The following is a 7,675-nucleotide window of genomic DNA, read 5'->3' on the forward strand; positions in this document are numbered from 1 at the left end:
AGAAGCTGGCCACTCTGCTTTCCTGGGAGAAGGGGGATACAGGGCTAGAGTTATGTTTATCCACCTCCTAAATATTGTTAGTCTAAGGGAAACAGTTTTTAGGTTCAAGCTGCTCTACTAATCACTATCCCTTAATGAAGGAGTACCCTAAACTATATATCCAAACTATATATCCAAACCTTGAAACCTTTCACTCCAAATGTCAATTCCACAATAAAGGCATTCAGTAAATAGTAAATAAACCCATTCATCCAAGCTGAATGCAAAACAAATCGGAAAAGGTGTATATATGAGAATAAACTAGATAATACTAGACAAATGAGCTCTCTCATTGGGAGAGAGATAACTCAACCAAAGAGAAAGCATGTCTCAGATCTCACACAAAGGGAGGTTTCCTAAAGTAAACTGGGAACAGGAACATGGTCAATATAATCAGCTTGTCTATATGTCACCTTCTTCTCAGAGTCTTTCTTTCCCTTCAGGGACCTGAAGATAGACTGGAACCATGTGTCCTCTCTTGAAACTAGAAGCTAGAGGACCAGGATCTCTCCTCTCTCAAGATCTTACCAAATCTGCCCTTCACAAAGGCATAGAATAATAAATTTCTAACAGAGGAAAGTCTCATACAAAAGGGCTTTGAGGCATGGGTTACACAATTATTAAGATGGGGGGGGTAATCACAGAAGGCACAGAAACCTTAAATTAATGTATCAATCAGTCACAGAATCTTAGGATCATAGCTTTAGAGCTGTAAGGGATTTGCGAAGTCTTCAAGTCCATACCCTTCATTTTATAAATGAGGAAACTGAGGCCCAGAGAGGTTAAAAAATTTGCCCTTAACAAACATCTGGTAAGCATCTGAGATATGATTTGAACTGAAATCTTCCTGACTCTAAGTGCAATGCTCTATCTACTACACTATTCTGCCTTTCTAGCTACCTACCAACCAATTTACCTAGTACACTAAGTATTAAGGAATTTTCTTATAACTTAATCATAACGTGTGTGCAAGTACTTAATTTTTAAAAGATCATAGGGGGACAGCTAGGTGGCACAGTCAATACAGCACCGGCCCTGAAGTCAGGAGGACCTGAGTTCAAATCTGACCTCAGAGCAAACACTTGGCACTTAGCTGTGTGACGCCGGGCAAGTCACTTAACCCCGATCGCCAAAAAAAAGAAAAAAAAGATCATAGGACTTTGGGCTATTGGATGAAAGGCAGATGACAAGATATGGGAAGTACTTTGTGACTGGTTGAGAAGTTTGAATCACACCTCATGATCTATGTATAAAAACAAGAAGTCAGTTTACCAACAAGCCAGTCAAGTGACAGATTAGCCTAGTCATAAGGAATTCCAAGTTCAGAGAACATTGCTCTTGGGAAGTGGGAAGGGAAAAAGAGAGCTTCTCTTTTGCTCTCCTCCCACTACTCCCACAATGATGATGTTATTGAAGAAATTCAACCAATAAGAGAAAAGATATCCATTTGGGAATAGAGAAATACCAAGGGTAAATAAAAGGTCTCCTCCCAAAAGAATAAGCTATACACCTTTTCTTTTACCTCCCATCTTGGAGGAGACATTGTAAGGAAACATCAGGGGAAAGGCAGCTGCCCTGTCTCATAGCCCTCCCCCCACTCCCTTATGTAAGCTGTGAGTATGTGGCTCCCATATGTCTATTATGTTACTATTATTTCCTGACCTTAGGCAGTAACTTGTGACAGAACGACCCAGGTTAGGATTTTGTGAAACTCAAAGGGTCAAATTTCCTGAAGCTCTGGTCAGTATTTGAAGTATTTTCCACTGGAACAATGTTGGCAAATAGTAGTGTCTGCACTGGGAGTGGAGATACACCAAGGAAAGGGAACTTCAAGGAAATAAAGCACGTCCCTCAGAGCAAGAGGGGAAAGTCAGTCATTTATCTATACAAGAGTATTAACCTTTCAAGCCCGGCAGAGAGCTACACCCGAGGAAAAATTCAGAAGGACTCAATGAAGGGAGAAAAGAACTTCCAGGGCCGAGAGTTAAGAGGTACCCCTTTGCCATACATTTTCTCTAAATACATTCTTCATTACATTTGTTTTTTAAGTTTGATCCTACTTTCCCCAAGGACTTGGTGTGAGCAAGGGGGGAGCACACTACTAGTTTAGGAGGGGGAGGATGCTTTGTACCAACCGTTCTTACTAGTCTGCCTTAGTAATATCTTTTATAAAAGGTAATTGAGATTATTTGCTTTTAATTAATAGGGAGCACATTGGTGTGGGCTCCTAAGCAACTGTACTAGAAACCTAGTTTCCCTCAGAACTCAGAAGAATAGTAATCAGCCACCCTATAAGAACCCAGCCTGCCAACTCAAGTGGGATTTGATAATACAGTATTCCCGGAGTGGATGCTACATCAAGCACACTTGTCTCCTGTGTTTTTGTTTCAAAGGCTTTACCCAGCTCTGCTCTTTTCATCATGAATATTTTTTTCCCCATAGGATAATCAGGGTTATAGGCTGTTATTCTTGTAAACCTTTTTATTTTGCCTTTTGGTATATTGTATTCTAATATTTCTTTTTCTATTAAAGCATTACCATATGTGATTCTGGTTTCTATGGTACTTGAATTTTTTTTTTTTAAATTTTGGACTGCTGGCAGTTTTTCTTCCACTGAGAGGCTCTGGATGTAGGCCATGAGATTCCTGGATGTCATACAATTTAGGAGTTTCTTTCAGGTGACTGGTAGACTCCTACTACTTTGCTTTCTGGTTATAATAGACCTGAGCAGTATTATTTTATGATATCTTGAAATATGGTAACTAAGTTTTTGTTTGGTCGTGGTTTTTAAGAAATCTAGTGGTTCTTAAATTCTCTCTCGACTAATTTTCCAGTGTATGTGTATACATGTACATATATACATTATATATATATATATACATACATATATATTAGATACTTCACATGAGTTTCCAATTTTTCAATCTTTTGACTTGGTCCTCCTAATTGTTTTCATCTCATCGTACCATTGAGTTTCTGTTTACTCTATTCTGTTCCCCTGGGAGTTCACTGTTTGGTTCACATTTTCCATTTTGAGGTCTAAGCCATTTGTTTTCATTCCAATTTTTATCTCAAGAGCTCTAATTTTTTTTTTAATCCCTTGCCTTATTTCTACCACCTATTCTTGGAGGCCTTGTAGCCAAATCATTCTTTTTTACTGAGTTTCTACCTGTATTTTTTTGTGGAATTTTATTTTACTTCTTGGGCTTCTCTTAACCCATAGTATTACATCAGTGTATTAGGTTTGGTTTTGGTTTTTTTGGGGGGGGGTGGGGATGGGGATGGGGGATTCAGTTTGCTTGTGCCTCCAGCCTCAGCTCCTGGCTACGACTTTGTACCAGTAGTCAGATTCTGTCGCTTTGATCCCACTGCCTCTGCAGTCTGGATGCTATTGCCACTGCTCTGCCCCAGTTCTTGATGGGATAACTGGTTCCTGGTCCCCTCCCTGCTCTCTTCCACAGCCTAAGCAGGAGAACAGGGAGCTGGGCCCAGAGCTAGGACAAGGCAGCACCCCACTTTGCTTCAGTCTCTGGTTTCTGCTTCCAATTCCTGCTGGCTCCAACACTGATCCTGGCCTTGGCCCTATCTTTATTTCCTCCTTCTAGAATCACCAGGTAGAGGCTACCTTTGTTCCCTGTTGCAACTCTGATGGGCTCCAACTGTATATTAGCGATGATGATTTTGCCTTCCCCTGGAGGGTTGCTGGGCACCTTGGACTAGTTTCTTCTCTGCCCATCTCCTAAGAGGGCTTTGTCTCCTAATCCAGCTCCAGCAGACTACTGGCTATCAGGCTAGTGTCAGTCCAAGCACTGCCAGGCTCCTCAGCCCCTTCACCTCATTAAGAGACATTTCCACTCCTGTTGGGAGCCAGCTTCATTCTCTGCTGGCACTCCAGCAGTTTGGGGCTGAGATCTCAGAGTCTTCTGGCCCTTTGTACTGGAGATTCTGTTGCCTTTGGCATACTCCTTGCTTCTTTTGTAATTCCTTGTCTGGTCAAGAATTCATCTCCGACCTAAAAACTCAAACACTTTAGGATAAATTTTAGCATCAATCATCATGCATCCCTCAGTACACAATGATGGGCCTAGAGGGGTGAAAAAAGCCCCATAAGAATCAGCCATTTCCCACTGCTTAGGTAATTCTTGGTATCTCTGCATGGTAGATATCTAGGTGGCACAGTGGATAGTGTGCTAAGCCTGGAGTCAGGAAGATTCATCTTTCTGAATACAAATCCAGCCTCAGATACTTACCAGCTGAGTGACCCTGAGCAAGTCACTTAACTCTGTTTGTCTTAGTTTCCTTATCTGTAAAATGAACTGGAGAAGGAACTGTCAAACCACTCCAGGATCTTTGTCAAGAAAACCCTAAATGGGGTCACAAAGAGTCAGACAGGATTGAAGAATATCAAACAACTGCATTGTAGTGAGAGGAGAGGGGAGGGTTTTTAAAGAAAACAGTGAAGAGCTTTAGTCTGTGAACTGATTCAGAGGACCCTAAAAGCCCCTTATTGATTCTCCTCCTTTTCCATAGCACCCACTTTAAATCTAGCAACAAACATTAAGCCCACCACATGAAACTCAAATACTAGAAAACTAGTCTAAACTGAAAAACTAGAAAGGGTAGGGGGTTATAGGGACTGTTAAACTGAATGCCACAGTTTATTTCATCATGTCTGCTTTGTGGCTTCCATAACCTTTCTTATTAAGTAAGGACACGTTTGCTTTTTAGAATTTTGTGATTACAAGTGTTATCTAGGCTTTGCGGAATGTAAACACGAATCAGTTTTGTTTGCTATAGAATATACATCCATATCCACATTTATATTCATAATTGAGACCTTTTACCCTGTTAGGATTTCTGGGTATGGGAAGTTTATTCTCTTCCTCAACAAAATTTGAGTCAGTATTCATGTGTAGAATCACAGAGGAAAAAAGTTCTAAGTACCTCCGATAGAGGCCTTTGATCCTTGCTGGAAACAACCCAAGTCCATTCTCCTGGAATTTACCATATGATTTAGAGGTAACTCAGTGGGAGGAGACTCGGGCTCATATAATTAACAGGCTACCGTCTTGTCTACCCATGCAGTTTTAATTGTTTCTCACTTTCTTTTGCTTTTACCCTAGAACCAGCTTCAGTCTCCCTCCTTTTCAGCTCCTGTTATATGTCATAAATAAATATTCACCTTCCCAAACAGCCTCATAGCAACTGGGATCATGGATGATATCTTCTACATCCCCCCTCGTTAGCTGAATTTTGAATAAAACTGGGGGACATTCTAATCCTATATTCTATATTCTAAATGTTGATTGATTGATTATTCCCCTCAACCAATACTATGCTCAAGGATGTAGAATGGAGATTTAACAAAATATCTTGACCCTCAGTCAATCATCATCCTGGATCACCACACTCCTTACCTCACACCCCCCAAAAACAGAAAAGAAAGGAGCATCTGCAACGCATGTCAGAGATGGATTTTTTTTTTTTTGGAGACTGGGTCTCCCTATCTTCTCGAGGCAGGAAGTGCAGTGACCTCATAGTCTGATCCCACTGCTGATTTATTTCATTTCTGATCTGGGTAGGGCCTCTTGTTAGGCAATCTGCTCCTGGGGGGGGGGGGGCCTAGCATATTGATGCCAGACTTAGTGTGGACACCTGATCAACTTAGTCCATCAAAGCTCAGAACTCCTGTGCTCAAGTGATCCACCAGCCTCACCCTTATACAAGCCTTACCTTCTCTGGGAGTGGGATTACAGGTATGTACCTCCCCACTTGAATGACTTTTCTTATATGGAAAAAGGAAAGTTGGGAAGCCATCTTGGACTTCCACACCAGCTCCCCAATCTGGATGCATATTTGGAGGGCAATAGCATACCAGTCTGGACTCTAGTCAGCTGCAAAGAATATCCTTTAATGAATCTTTTTTAGACATGTAAGTCATATGTGAGCTTTGTCCTTTCCCTTTTTTTACTGCAGATGGTGAGTTACCAAGTAATCTCTCACCTGGAGAGGTCTTTGCTGACAAATCTAAGCACTCACACAGAGTTTTCAGCTGCTGTTGCAGACTTAATTTGGTCCCTAGATTTTTTTCTTTTAAAATTAAAAGCATCCTCATAATTGAAAAGCTTTAGAACCACTGGACTAGGTGATCACTAAGGACTTTTCCAGCTCTAGCAGTCTATAATTCTATGGTCTTTTGGGGACTTGTGGTTTCATTAGGATAGCAAATAGTCAGTGTGGAAACTTCTTCCACCAGATACAGACAGCAACTCTTCTGTAAATTATAGTTTTAGAGGATGGCCTAGGGAACTGAGAGGTTGTGACTTGCCCAGGGACACACATATGCGTAATGGACAGGACTTAAAACTAAGTCTTGGACAGCTAGGTCTTGATAGAACATGGGCCCAGAAGTCAGGAGGACCTGAATTCAAATCTGATTTCAGACACTTACTAGCTATGGGACTGTAGGCAAGTCACTTAACCCCTTGCCTCCCTCCACCAAAAAAACAAAAAACAAGTCTTACAATTTTAAGGCTGGTCTTCCATCGCCTAAACCTTGCTGACTGAAACAATTTTTAAATAAAATAAGGCTACTAAAAGTGCCTGTTGTCATTAAATTAATCATTCAACACACATTTTTAAAGCAACTATGTCCAATTCACTGGGCTGAGTGGGGATGGGGGTGGGGAGACGTACAGAGAAAAAATAAGGTATTAACAATAATCTAGCTTTTAACCACAATAGCTTCTTCTGCAGTTGGAGGAAATATGTTCTCTTCCTTTGAACTGATTTCTTCTAAGTTAGTAAAATGAGAACTGAGAAGTCAGGAAACCTCATCATTTTCTGTGAATCTGTAAGTAAACAGGAAGAGACAGGCAGCTGAATTAGATGTATAACCTAATGTTTTAGCTTCATGCTAACATTTCAAATTTCATGTTACCTAGTATGAAGTAGTTCATAGATGCAGAAAGGGACGAGACCTTAGACATTATCTTATCCAACATTCCTTGTTTTACAGGTTAGGAAACTGAGGTTTAGGGACATTAAGTACCTGGCCCAAGTTCACAACCCTAGAAGAAACAGCCAGAATCTGAAGTACTGACTTCAAATCCAGTGCTTTCTCCACTATAATATGCTGCCTTCCCCACTCCCCCTCCTTATTTAAAATACACACACTTCAAACTTTTAACAAAATTAGCCGAAAATATCTACATCTCTGTTTTGTTAAAATACTGTCAAAGAAAAACATCAAAAATATATCACCTTATAGTCTCAAATAAAACAATGTTCTGTTTAACAGACTTAGGCTTGATATGAAGAGAACTTTCCAACAATTAGAGCTGACTAAAAAATGGAGAGAGTGATCATAAAGATAATGGACAGCCACTGGTCAAGAATTGTGCTTTGAGTAGGGCCTGGACTAAATGACCACTAAAGTCCTTCCAACCCCCAAATTCCAGGCATTTAGAATAGTCCGGGGGCAGCTAGATGGCGCAGTGGATACAGCACCAGCCCTGGATTCAGGAAGACCCGAGTTCAAATTTGGCCTCAGATACTTGACACTTATTAGCTGTGTGATCCAAGGCAAGTCACTTCACCCCATTGCCTCGGGGGAAAAAAAAGAAAGAACAGTCCG

This window comes from Vombatus ursinus, unplaced genomic scaffold (assembly GCF_900497805.2).
Source record: "Vombatus ursinus unplaced genomic scaffold, bare-nosed wombat genome assembly UNPS02014158.1, whole genome shotgun sequence".
Lineage (NCBI taxonomy): Eukaryota > Metazoa > Chordata > Mammalia > Diprotodontia > Vombatidae > Vombatus > Vombatus ursinus.